This window comes from Vombatus ursinus, unplaced genomic scaffold (assembly GCF_900497805.2).
Source record: "Vombatus ursinus unplaced genomic scaffold, bare-nosed wombat genome assembly UNPS02012901.1, whole genome shotgun sequence".
Classification (NCBI taxonomy): domain Eukaryota; kingdom Metazoa; phylum Chordata; class Mammalia; order Diprotodontia; family Vombatidae; genus Vombatus; species Vombatus ursinus.
This window is the reverse complement of record NW_020952679.1, coordinates 145,970-158,508: the sequence shown is the minus strand read 5'-3', so window position 1 is coordinate 158,508 and position 12,539 is coordinate 145,970. Positions and strand designations below refer to the sequence as shown.

The window sequence follows — 12,539 nt, the reverse complement described above, 5'->3', positions numbered from 1 at the left end:
GAGGGAAGGAGGGAGCAAATTTCTAAAAACTGGGAATTCAACATTCATTTCATATTTAGCAACAACTCAGTGAATTTTTAACCAGCCTGCCCATTGTGAAGATGCACAGGACAAAGTCCCACAAAGGGTGTCCTCTCTGCCTCCCCAAGCAGCAGGTGCCGAAGTAACATCACAGCATGAATCTGCCTCCTGGGAGTTTCCTGGTGAGGGTCAGATCTTCAGCCATGCCCTATTACAGTCCACAGTCGTCTCTTTCTGCCTAATTTCCGAGGTGTGTCCAGCTGACCTCTTGAAAAGCACATTCGAGGGCAGGACTAGAGAGCTCTCATCTTAGCCCCTGCAATGAATTTATTTATTCAATAAACATTTATTAGGTGCTTCCTACATGCCAGGCACCACAGTCAGCTCAGGATAAAGGAGGAAGTGAAGTGCACCTGGTGGAGATGCCCCTGAATTATGGGTCTTTGCCTCCTGGTACAGGTGGAAGCCACCCCTTTCATGCGATGAAATCCCTGTCGTAGGCTGTGGCACCCCCAACCTCCAATGGCCCTGATTGTCCTGCCTGGATCTCCTCTCCAAAGGCAGCTTATTATTCCCCCCCCCCCACGCCCCATAGCAGCCCCTGGCCTCGGGGACGGAATGCCCTTGTGGCCCTGCTCCCTCTCTCTTAGCAGAACCTGTGCTGTAAACAACACTGAACTTGGGGTCCTCGGGCCCAGTACAAAATCCTGGCCCTGTTGCTTCTTAGCTGGGTGACGTTGGCCAAAGACCTGCCTCCGTGAGCCCCGGTTTCCTCATCGCTAACATGGATCAGACGCATTCCGAGGCCCCTTCCAGCTGTTACTCCAGGGTTCTAGGCTCACTCTGGGCTGTTTGTGCCTTTGTCTCCTTGGCCAGGCAGCAACAGATGGGGAAGGGGAGAGAGGCACAGGGCTGTAGCCAGTCCTCTCCGTGCCCCTGAGCCTCCGCTGCCTTAGTCCTTCTAAAAGCAGTGGTAATAACCCAGTTCCACAAACATTAAACACCCCCCATGATTCTGAGCTGAAAAGGACCTCAGACTTCCAAGTCCAAGCCCCTCACTTGACAGATGAGGAAACAGACCTGAGAGGTACAGTGAATTACAAGGCAGTGGTGGGTTACAAGCGGGGCTTCCTGAACTGCTGTCCTCGGCGAGGGAGGCCACTAGACAGCAGCAGGTTCCTCAGGCCTCCCCACCCCCAGATCCCTTTGATGGTCCAGTGACCCTAGTCTGCTGCTGGGGAGGGAGCGGAGCTGTTCTCCAGGGGGGATTTAAACCCTTCGAGGGCTTACAGGGATGGTAGTGGCCTGTCCCAGCCTGTTGTCTCCCCCACTAATCTGTGAGTTCTGTGAGAGCAGGGACTGTATCTGAATCCTCAGAGCTTAGCACAGTTCCTGGCACATGGTAGGTGCTTAATAAATGTCTTTCCAGTGACTGGAGCATCTGGGGAGCAAAAATGCCCCCATATTTGGCTCTGCCTGCCTGGTGCAGGAGTGGGTGGGGTGGCCAGATGTTGTGGACAGTGGCTGAGAGAGGCCTGAAGGGATCAGATACTCAACATAGATAGGAAAGGGTGAAGCTGGGACTTGAACTCAGACCCTTGGCCCCAGAGCCAGAAGGCACCTTGCCAGGTGCTGGTGATATAGAAGTCACCAAGTCCTGGCACTTGACATTTCCATCCTACAGGGATGTGCAAAATGTATACACAGAAAAATGATTCAAAGTGATCTGAGGAAGGGAGGGAATAGAAGAAATCTTGGAGGACTTCTCGGAGGAAGTGGCTCCTCAGCCACACCTTGAAGTTCACGTGTAATAGTGCAGCTCAGTTCGGTGTGAAGAGATGCATTTCCAGCAGAGCCCTCAGGCCTATGCTGACTGACTGCCTGCCTTTGCTGTGTGTCCCAGGGCAAGCCTCCTGTCCTCTGGCCCATTGAAACCCCACCCTCTGATCCCTTCAGGCCTCTCTCAGCCACCAGCCACAACATCTGGCTACCCCACACACTCCTGCACCAGGCAGGCAGAGCCAAATATGGGGGCATTTTTGCTCTCTAGTTGCTCCAGTCACTGGAAGGGACATTTATTAAGCACCTACCATGTGTCAGGCAATGTGCTAAGCTCTGAGGATGCAGATACAGTCCCTGCTCTCACAAAACTCATAGGCTAGTGGGGGAGACAACAGGTTGGGACAGGCCACTACCATTCCTGTAAGCCCTCACAGGGTTTAAATCCCCCCTGGAGAACAGCTCCTCTTCCTCCCCAGCAGCTGACTAGGATCACTGGACCGTCAAAGGGATCTGGGGGCTGGGGCGGGGGGGGGGGGGGGGGGGGGGGGGGGGGGAGGCCTGAGGAACCTGCTGCTGTCCAGTGGCCTCCCTCCCCAAGGGCAGCAGCTCAGGAAGCCCAGTTTGTAACCCACCGCTGCCTTGGGGACGGCCCCTCTAATTTCTGACTTTTCACGGATGCCACGCTATCAGCCCTTGGAGGGCTGACTCAGCTCATATATCAAAAACTGCTATAATTATTTCCCCCGACTAAGGAAGGTTTCCATTTAGCTTCCCCCCTTCCCTCCATCCTCCGTTATTAATTACCTAATTACAACCACATTCTGGAAGGGAGAGTCCCAGTTGACTGACTGCCCAGGACCGCTTTAAAGGGTTTAACTATTCAGAGTGCACTAAACCTAAAGACTCAAGTGACTGGGGTGTGCTGGTGGGGGATGGGCAGCACACACACACGTGTGTGTTAAGGGAGGGTCCCTTCCCCCATCCGTCTCTTCGTCTGCTTTGGTGAGTTTTCACTGGCATCCTGAATGCTGACTAGGCGATTTCTGGGGGCAAGGATGGGTCCCTTGGGTCCCAGCGTGGACAGAGGCTAGACTGCTTTTGACATGCAGGACAGGCAATCAATCAGCAGGTAACAGCAGCCCAAGACCAGCCCCTCACTCAATGGCTGGATGGCACGAGGCTGGGGCAGCAGGCGGGGGACATCGCCCCGCTCTAAGGGCTGGCCTTCCCGTCAGACCTCTGTGGAGTAATCTGACACTCCTGGTTCTCGAGCATCTCATCCCAGCCCATCACCTCATTTTACAAGTGATGAAACTGAGGTCCAAGGTGGTCAAAGGACTTGCCCAACATTCCTAGATAGCAGGCTTCAAGAGTAGGATACGAACCCAGGTCCTGTGCCTTCAGAAGTAATTCTCTCACCCCTTGACCATGCCAGACACCTCATCAACGGTTCCATTTGGTTCAATGGGCATTTATTACTTGGAGATTTCCTACCTGCCAGACACTGTGCTGAGTTCTGGTAAATGAAGACAAAAGTGAAACTGTCCCTGCCCTCAAGGAGCTTCCACTCTCCAGGGAAAGGGGAGGGGAATGCACAAACTTTGATGCGAAATAGCGATGAAGTCATAGTGAGGGGAAGCACGAAGAATGGGAGAGTCTTTGAAGCAGGTTTTCAAGCTGGGCCTTGGAGAGAACTGAGGATGGGGGCAGGCCAGGAAGGCACCTACCTGGAGGCGATCCATCATTGTCTACATCCATCTCATAGGAGGAGTTGGCAGCTAAGTAAATGTAGGGTGGGGCCGCAGAGATGGCCCCTGGGGGTGGAGGGACAAAGGGGTGAGAGCGCCCCAGAGGTGCTCTGCTCTGTTGTTTCTGCCTCCTTGTCTATGGCACATCAATCTGTCCCAGTCCTAAGACAATAGTAAGGAGCATTTACAGGGCACATTGAGGTTTACCATGCCTTTTAGAGACAGTATCTCTTTTGGAGTCTTACAATAATCCTCTAAGGAATGTACTGTAGTCACTACTATCCCCATTTGATAGATGAGGAAACTGAGACCCAGAGAGGAAAGGTTACTTGCCCGAGGGGACACAGGCAGCAAGTAGCCAAACTGAAATGTGAAGCTAGCTCTTCAGACTCCCAATTCGGGGCTGCTTCCACTGGACCACTCTGCCTCTCTGGGTCATCTGTGTCTCTCTTAAAATGTGGTCCCCAGATGGCACATGACCTCCAAGGAGAACCCACAAAAAGAACATCCCATCAGGTCTATCCCTTAACCTTCCATTAATGCAGCCCCACCATCATCCTATGGACTGTCAGAGAGCTTTGCTCCCCCCAGCATCCTCTCTGATTGGCATGCAAATGAGGCTGTGGCCAGAACCAGAATTAGGTGGAAAAGGCCAGGTCATCTGCCGTTCACATTCCTTTTCCCCAGTTCCCTCCACGTTCCTGCTTTTATCCTGCAAAGCTGCCAACCACAAAGCCCTGGGTTTCTACCCTGTTCTAGACAGTCCCAAACCTCCCTGGTCTCCCCACATGTAGATGAGGAAAGATGTGCCCAGAGTCACATAGCCAGATACTGCCTGAGTAGGGACTAGAACCCCACACGTGCTGGGGGAGGGGGTGGTGATTGTCTTGAACTCCTCCTGGAGTTTGGACATGTCAGTATCTGCGGCTGCCCAGCTGTCGGGATGAGAATTCTTACCCAGGTCGGGTAATAAACGTGCACTATGTAACACTCCAAATCCTCCTTTCTCTCAATTTCTGGTCTGTGTAACAGTAGAAAATCTTAATCGAGTTAGTCTAGTGTGAGTGGGGACATAATGCATAACCCCTCTTCTTGGCTAGGGCCCATGGAATCTGACTCCAGAGGACTTGGAAAAGGTTCAAAGAGCAATGAAACTATTTCAAGGATTGGGAAATTGGCCTTATGAGGCAAAGCTCAAGGAATTGGAACTTAACGGCCTCGCGATGCAAAGGTTGAGGAGATGCTTCATTATGGTCTTCAAAGCGGAGTCAGGCAAGGGACTGAGCTCCACCATTTTGGCTGAACCCAAGACTCATGTGATGGGGCACAAAATGCCATTGGGGCAGGTAACTGTGTTGGGGGATGGGAGAAGAAGCAGGGGGCCGAGAGATCTAGCTGGGAGAGAGCAGAAATTCCCCGGGGGCTCAGACTATTGAGTGATGGAATGTGTTGGCAGGGCAAAATCCCAGTTTCCTTCCAAGCCCAACTCAGGTGCCCCTCCTAAACCGACCTTTCTAGTTACTAACACTCCCTCCCTGTTGGAATTACTGTGGACTTTGTACTTAAATAGCTGGGCACGTGCCAATGCTCTCCCAGCAATAAGAATGTCAGCTCCTTGAAGGCAAAGACCATCTCTCTCTCTCTCTCTCCCTCCCTCCCTCCCTCCCCCCTCCCCCTGTATCCCCAGCACCCAGCACATATGAATGGATGACTAACAGGATTTTGAACTGGAGAGAGCCTTGGTGGTCACCTAAGCCAATACCCTCCTTTCATAGAAGAGAAAGACAGAACCAACGAAGCAAAGTGATTTGTCCAAGATGAGCCAGGAAGTGTCAGAGCCAAGATTTACACCCTGCTCATGCAACTCCAAAGTCATCACTCTGTCCACCATACTGTGTGCTTTCTGTCTATACAGCCTATTTGTCTGAAGATTTAGGAAAATACTTTCAAATACCTTTATGGAATGGCTGTAGGTGGACCCTGGAAGAAAGAAGAGACAGTCTCTTCAGTCCAGGTGGCCACCTCTACAAAGCAAGCCAGGTAGAATTACATGGCCAAATCTCCAGGAGCGGTAAGCCCCAGACTAGAGGCTGACCCATAAGCCTGACTGAATCTGGGGGTTCAAGGGAGGTGGTCATTATCCCTTTCCTCAGAAGTCCTTTCCTTTGATCTTTAAGGCTGAATGTGTAACACATAGCACGGTGTGGCCTTGGGCAGGTCAGTTTCCTTTTCTGTAGCATGAGGGGGTTGGATGGATGGATGGCCTCTGGTTAGATGGCTCCCTCTGAATCTAGAATCCAACGGGCAGAAGATGCCCATCCGCCAGGTTCCAGACGCTTTGGGGCTTTTTGACTTTGGACAAGATATCTGATGTCTCTAAGTGTAAAATAGGAAGGATAATACAGATCCTCGCTCCCTCCTTTGCAGGGTGGAGTTGTGAGGAAAGTACCCTGCATTTTATAAAAGTGATGTATAAAGGAAATGGGACTGCCGCGTAAGGATACAGTAACTACCCCCACCCTGGGCTAAGAATAGAGGGAGGGTGGGGAATGGGGGGTGGGGGGGAGGAGAGTGAAGGTCTTCCCACAAGTCACCCACGGCAGAATCTGGAGAGATGCCCACTATAGACCACATGCAGGCAGACTTGATGCACCATTTCTCAGTTCTGTGAGGACCCCGCTCCCCAACAATATCCTGGCCCTTGGGCCTCCTTATCCGTCTCCTCCCTCAGCCAACTAGAAGAATTCAAGGTGAGCTCCCGATTAGAATCCGAGTGTATTTTTATTCACACACACCCCTTTTTCCAGACCCAAATTCAAATCAAATCATCTGGCTGTGGGATGTCTGGGATCACCCCAGTGGGCCTTCTCCAGCATCCCTGTTGCCAAGGAAAACACATCCCAGTGTCAGAGGCTGACTTGAATTACTGCTGAACATCTTAAGGCCTCTCTCCTTGCTGACAGTTAAGCTTCAGGCAGTGAGGAAAATCACCCCCAAAGTCATAGGGGAAAGGGGCTTTAAAGACAGAAATTAAACCCTGGTAGCTCTTGCATTGCAGGGTCAGGGAGGTTGGGAAGAGAGGCCCAGAATGGGGAGTCCCCTGTCCCTCAGGGATCGGTTTATTTTGGAGTTGGCAAAGGGTAAGCAGGGTCTTCCCAAATGTTTTTGCTGGGGGCTCAGGATTTAGCCTGATACCAACAAGGATACTTTAAATACAAAGAAAAGAACTTTGTCTTATGTCCATCTTATCGTGGCAACAACCTAGCACCAATGTTGCTCCAACTTCAAGGAAAGTTTGCCCACTCAAAACCATGGCTCAGGAGCCTCTGCGAGGTGCTTCCACGTCTCTCCTCTGACTGCCTTCTCACTCAGCCCTTCCCACCTCATTTTTCAACAACGTACCCAAAGATCTAATGGAGCCATCTGGGAACCTTTTCTCAGTTGTTACTTCGTCCCTGTCGAGCTCCCTCTCCTCCTGGATCTGCTCTCCTCCATGGGTTTTGACGGCACTGCTCTCTCCCAGCTGCTTGACCTCTCCTTTGCTCAGCCTTCATCCCCATCCTCCCCCTGAACTGTGGGTCTGCCTGAGGTTCATTTCTAGTCCCTCTCCTCTTTACTCTCTATCCTCTTTCTTGGTAAGCCCATCGGGTGACACGGATTTAATTATCATTTCTAGGCAGATGCTGGATGCCTTCCACAGCTCTATAGCCAGCTCTTGCCTCTCTCTGGAGCCCAGCTCATCCTATATCGACTCACTTGCTTTCTCAAACTAGATATCCTCTAGGCATCTCAAACTCAAAATTCTCAAGACTGAACTCATTATCTTTCCTCCCCAAATACTCTTCTTTTGAATTTCCTTATTTCTGTCAAAGGCCCCACCATTGTCCCAGTCACCTAGGTTTTCAAACTTTGTAACTGACTTACCCTATTCATTTCCAAATCTTGCCATTTCTCCCATCTCTTACAGTCACTCCTCTGCCACTGCCTTAGCTCAGGTCATCATCACCTCTCACCTGAGCTCTATCAGTGGCTTCTTAGCAAGCTCTTCCTGCCTCCAGACTCTTCTCTAATACATCCTTCATCCAGCTGCCAAACTGATTTTCCCAAAGTACAAGTCTAACTATGTCATTCCTATATTGATTGAACTCCAGTGGTTCTCCATAATACAGCCAAGATCAACTATTAACCTGCTTTGGCACTTAATTCCCTCCCAATCTATTTCCAGCCTTCCTACTAGCTATGTTGTATATTAATCTTCTCCATGAACACTGTGGTCCAGGCAAGATGGCCTTCTTCCTGTTCCTTCTCTGTGATGCTCATCTCTCACCCCTGAGCCTTTGTATGGGCTGCAATATAGACCCTCATCTCCATCTCTCATAATCCCCAGTTTCTTTCAAGACTGTTCCACAGGAGGGCTTTCCTGAACCACCCCCTCAACCCAGAAGCTGAGTGACTTCCCCCCAAGTCACTTGGTATTTATTTTGCATGTGTCTCTAAGTTGCATTCTCCAACTAGATTATAAGCTCTGAGAGGACAGGGACTGTTTTAACTCTTGTTTTGATATTCCTAGCACTTAGCCCACCACTTGACATGTAGCAGTCACTTGACAATGCCTGTTTTTACTATTGCTGTTGTTATTACATCCTGATCAGTCAGGAAGGCTGCCACCTTCAGCCTCCCCAAAGTCAGTTCAGACCAGGTCAATTCAATCCAATCTGCTATCTCAGCACCCCATCCTTTCCTATTATCCCTTCTCCCAGCATCTCACTCCTCTCTGGGCACCCCACAAGAAGGAGAAAAGGGATAAAGAATGGGCAAGGGCTCCAGTCTCCCACTTTCTCCCTCTTACTCTATCTTTAACACCTCATTTTCAGGAAACCAAAGTCCTGCAGATGCATTTCAAAAATCAGTGTCACGATTATAAGGTGGGAAAGAAATGACCAAACAACTGTTCATTAAAAAATAGATCTAGGAGTTCAAGGGGCCCCAAGCTCAGTATGAGCCAGCAGTGGGTGTGGCAGCCAAAAAAAGCTGATGAAAACTTGGGCTACACTAAGGGGGGCATCATGTCCAGTGTGAGAGCATCAGTCATCCTGCTGTGCCCCACCCTGGTTAGACCACATCTAAAATATTACATCCAGTTCCGAGTGCCACGTTTCAGGAATCCACGGACAAGGTGGCCATGGTCTAGTGGAGGGCAATAAGGATGTTGTAAAGGGACTCAAGGTTATGACATTCAAGGATTATTTGAAGGGACCAGGGACCCTCAGCCTAGACAAGGAAAGAATCAGGGAGGCCATGATATTTCACTTCAATTATACAAACAGGCTCTCAGGTGGAAGAGCAATTAGACTTAGATATCAATAAAAACTTATTTTCAAAAAAAAAAAAAAACCATTACATGGAAGAGGGATCAGCCTTGTTCTCTTGATCCCAAAAGGCAGAGCCAGGAGAAATAGGTGGAAGCCACAAAAGGCACATTAGGCTTGGTGGAAGAGAAGCCACCCTAACAAATGCATGTCCAAGGGTAAAGGACAGGGAGTTCCCTCTCACGGTAGGTCTTCCGCCAAAGGGCATGTGAACACTTGTCAAGTCTAGGCACGAATGGCCTTTGAAGTCCCTTCCCAATACTAGGTGCTGTGAGTTGTCCCTGCAAGTGACTTGTAAGATATACAAGTCCCTCAATGCCAAGAGTCTCCAGTATAAAAAATAAAATAAATAAAAATTTTAAACCTTTGTTCTTGTTCCCTCTTGTTGTAGATTGTCCAGAGTGTCTGAGGGTGAAGTGGAATTGGGACATCTCCAAGTTCATAACTTCTGAAACCTTAACAACCTCAAGGAATCTGGTCCATAAGACCTTGCTTGACCTCGCAGCTCTGAGCTCCTGCAGAGCATTGAGACTGAGTGGAAAAACAGCCCCGAAGCTAAGCAGTCTTCGAAAGCTTTTCAACATCTCTCCTGAGGGACATTCCCCCAATGCCGATCTGTGTCCTGGTCATCCTTGCTGTTCCTGCTGTTTGTTGTGGATGTATGTCACTGTTTTGATCGTTCTGAGTTTGGGTTGTTTTGTTTTGTTTTCTGAAAATCTTGAGATTCAGGAACACATATAAGAGAAATCTTGGTTTTGGAATTGTTTTTCCTTTTACTGTGTTCTTTTTTTAATGTATATTTTTTTTAATGAAAGAAAGATGAATTCTTGTACAGTTCTGTTTAAACTGGACCAAGGCTCTCAGAAGAAGTGGTTGCCTCCACCCCTGGCCCTTCCTCCTCCCATGATTCTTGCATGATTTCAAGTAAGCCTGGAATTCAGACTCTCAGATGCTCCTCCCCTTTCTCAGTCCTCCCCAACTTGCTCAGCTCACCAGTTCTTTTTTTGGTATTTTCTATTTCAATGTATATGTTGCTTATTTGTTTTATTTATTGAGATATTTTTAACAAGCTAAGAGACTGCAATTTTGCTGTGTATACCGCTTCTCTTGCCAATAACAAATAAAGAAGCCATGCAGTTGCTCATGTCCTGGTCATCTTAGTGATCTAAGCAGTCGTGACATTCGTTCACTCAAAGATAGTACAGGCTCTGGACCCAATCTCTCAAGCATCCATTTCCACAGTGCACCAACTCCCCAGAGCTCAGCTGCTCCAGGGGCAGCCACGAGGGGTTGGGGAGTTGACATTCTAATGCTATAGCTCATGAGCCTCCGTCAATGTATTTCCCTCATTGGTTACCAGTTGATATCGCTTAGTCATACTGACTTAACAAGTGTTTAGAAAAGTGTTTAGTAACATAGTACACTAAGAAGAGTTAGTACAAACATCACTCTCTCCCTCCCCCCCAAAACAAAAACAGTCTGACACACTCTCCCACGTGTACATGCAGAGTCCAGGAGACAGTGGACTTAAGCTTAGAGAGCACATATGGCAGGGTGAGCAACTCACAATTCCTGGTTGCTGAAAATCCTTTTCTCCCATTTGTGGGGTGCTCAAGAATGACTGAGTAAATAAAGCATTAAGGACTTACTATGTGCAAAACTCTGTTAAGCACTGGGGATACAAATAGAAAAGTCAGACTGTCCCTGCTCTCAAGGCATTCACATTGGGGAGTCAACCCATATGGAAAGTTTCAGTTCCAAGGCAAATGGAAGAATCCTATGGTTCTTAGCAGATGATCAGGTCTCTTCTCTACTATCATTTCTACTGATAAAATTTTATCAATTTCTAATGTTGAACCATTCCATAGTGCCAAGGACTTTGGTGACAAGAACTTTCTTGTCTGGGTCTTCAGTAGCTGGGGTCACAGCACCTGCAGGACCCATGACCAGGCTGCTTCCCAGGGTGATGCTGAGGGCACTGCACTGGAAACAGTATCATTTCCAAAGGCTTTGGCTTCTGTGTCCTGGGCTGTTCCATAAGGGTCCAAGGGTGGTCAAGGTGGTGCAGTTGGTTTGACTGACTCAGCCCATGCCGCCTCCTGTCTCTCCCTCAGGGTACCCTTCTGCTCCAAATAGGCTGGTACGCCTACTCTTTGAGGGGAAGTCTCTTGGAAGTTGGTGGGGATGGTCAATCCCCTCTCCACAAGAGTTGTTTCCCCCAGATGATGGCTAGACTAGAAATAGGATGGATGGTGTGGGAGGCACTACCACTCCCAAGGCCCCTATGCTCATTTGCCTGTTGGTGGCAATTATTCAGCAGTTTTCATGAACGGTGATGAAGAAGGTGGGCTTCCTCCCCACCCATGGCTGTGAGGGCTGGATAAGAAGCTGGTCCTTTGACCTGGGGAGGCATTGTTATTACCAAGACTCTTGAGCTCAGAGTCCTGAGTTATCTCCATGAGCACCTAAGGGGAGATGATCGTCAAGGTGATGGTGGCGGTGGTCCAAGCTGCCTATCACATGCCGCCCGCCATCTCTTCCCCTTCCATATGCTAAAGATTTTCTTTGTCCTTTGATCTGTGTCCACTGTGTCCTTGATTCCTGGTGCAGATACTGTCCCAGCTGTTCCCAGGATGTTGCTAGGACACCAGTGGGAAGATGGGAAACCCAAATTCTCCCGATTCTTCAAAACATGAAAGTCCTCCACTGGTCACTGTGAGAAGCGGTGGAATGGAGATGGGATCTAGGCAGAAAGTATTCCTACTTGCCCCCCAAGTCATTACTTCTCAGGGACAGCTTTCTCTCTGACATTCAAATCCCTTGGGCTCCGAACTAATTTCCTGATTGTACAGGCCCCAAAAGGCATGACCGAATCCCTCAGCCAATCTGAACGGAATTCCTATTGCAGCTATGAAGGTGTCTAACCCTTGTCCTCACTGAGTGGAAAAAGGAAATATCTCCACGTGATAAACGGATCAGAGCTTATCTTGTTGACCCACCCTTTCAAGGAGCGGAATAATTCGCTTTATTTTCTCCATCGTTGCGCTCCCTCACCCAGAAACGTTTCTGAAGCGCCAGTTGTATTCAAGGTACTGCACTACATGACAGGGCGACAGATTCAAAATCAAAATGGTTCCTGCCCTTGAGGAACTTGCCGGGCTTGGGAAAGGATCATTTGGCCCTGGAAGAGCTTGAAGAGACCTCAGAGGGGCTTTAGTCACCCCACACAAGACCCCAAAAGGTGAGGTCACATTGCTTCTTAATGTCATAAGATCATAAACCACAGCGCAATATCACACATTGAGGGACCTTGGACGAGATCTAGTCCATCTCCCTCCTCTTTTTATAGGTGAGTGAAGTGACACCCAGAGTGGTGTAGCAAACCTGAGACACATAGGCAGGAGATAGAAAAGCTGGGATGAGAACCTCCAAATTCAGTGTCCCCTCCATTACACCCTAAAAAAATAGCAGGTAATTTGAGGAGAGAGCAAGCATTGAGGATTAGGGGGAATAAGAAAAGCAGTCCAAAGGAAATGGCCCTTCAATAGAGCTTCAAAAGAAGCAAGGGATCATGAGGGCCTGAAGCAAGAAGTGGGAGGAGAGGAGAGGAGAGGAGAGG

The 12,539-nt window shown here is 49.1% G+C and overlaps 1 protein-coding gene across 1 annotated transcript in view; it reads left to right on the top strand.

The window, feature by feature from the left end:
• Positions 1–10,059, top strand: part of TWIST2 (twist family bHLH transcription factor 2) — a 76,633-nt gene extending 66,574 nt beyond the window's left edge. The window contains exon 3 of the mRNA XM_027858286.1: positions 9,312–10,059. The gene's annotated coding sequence lies outside the window, so the exon portion shown is untranslated. The remainder of the gene's footprint in view (positions 1–9,311) is intronic.
• Positions 10,060–12,539: the final 2,480 nt, after the last annotated feature.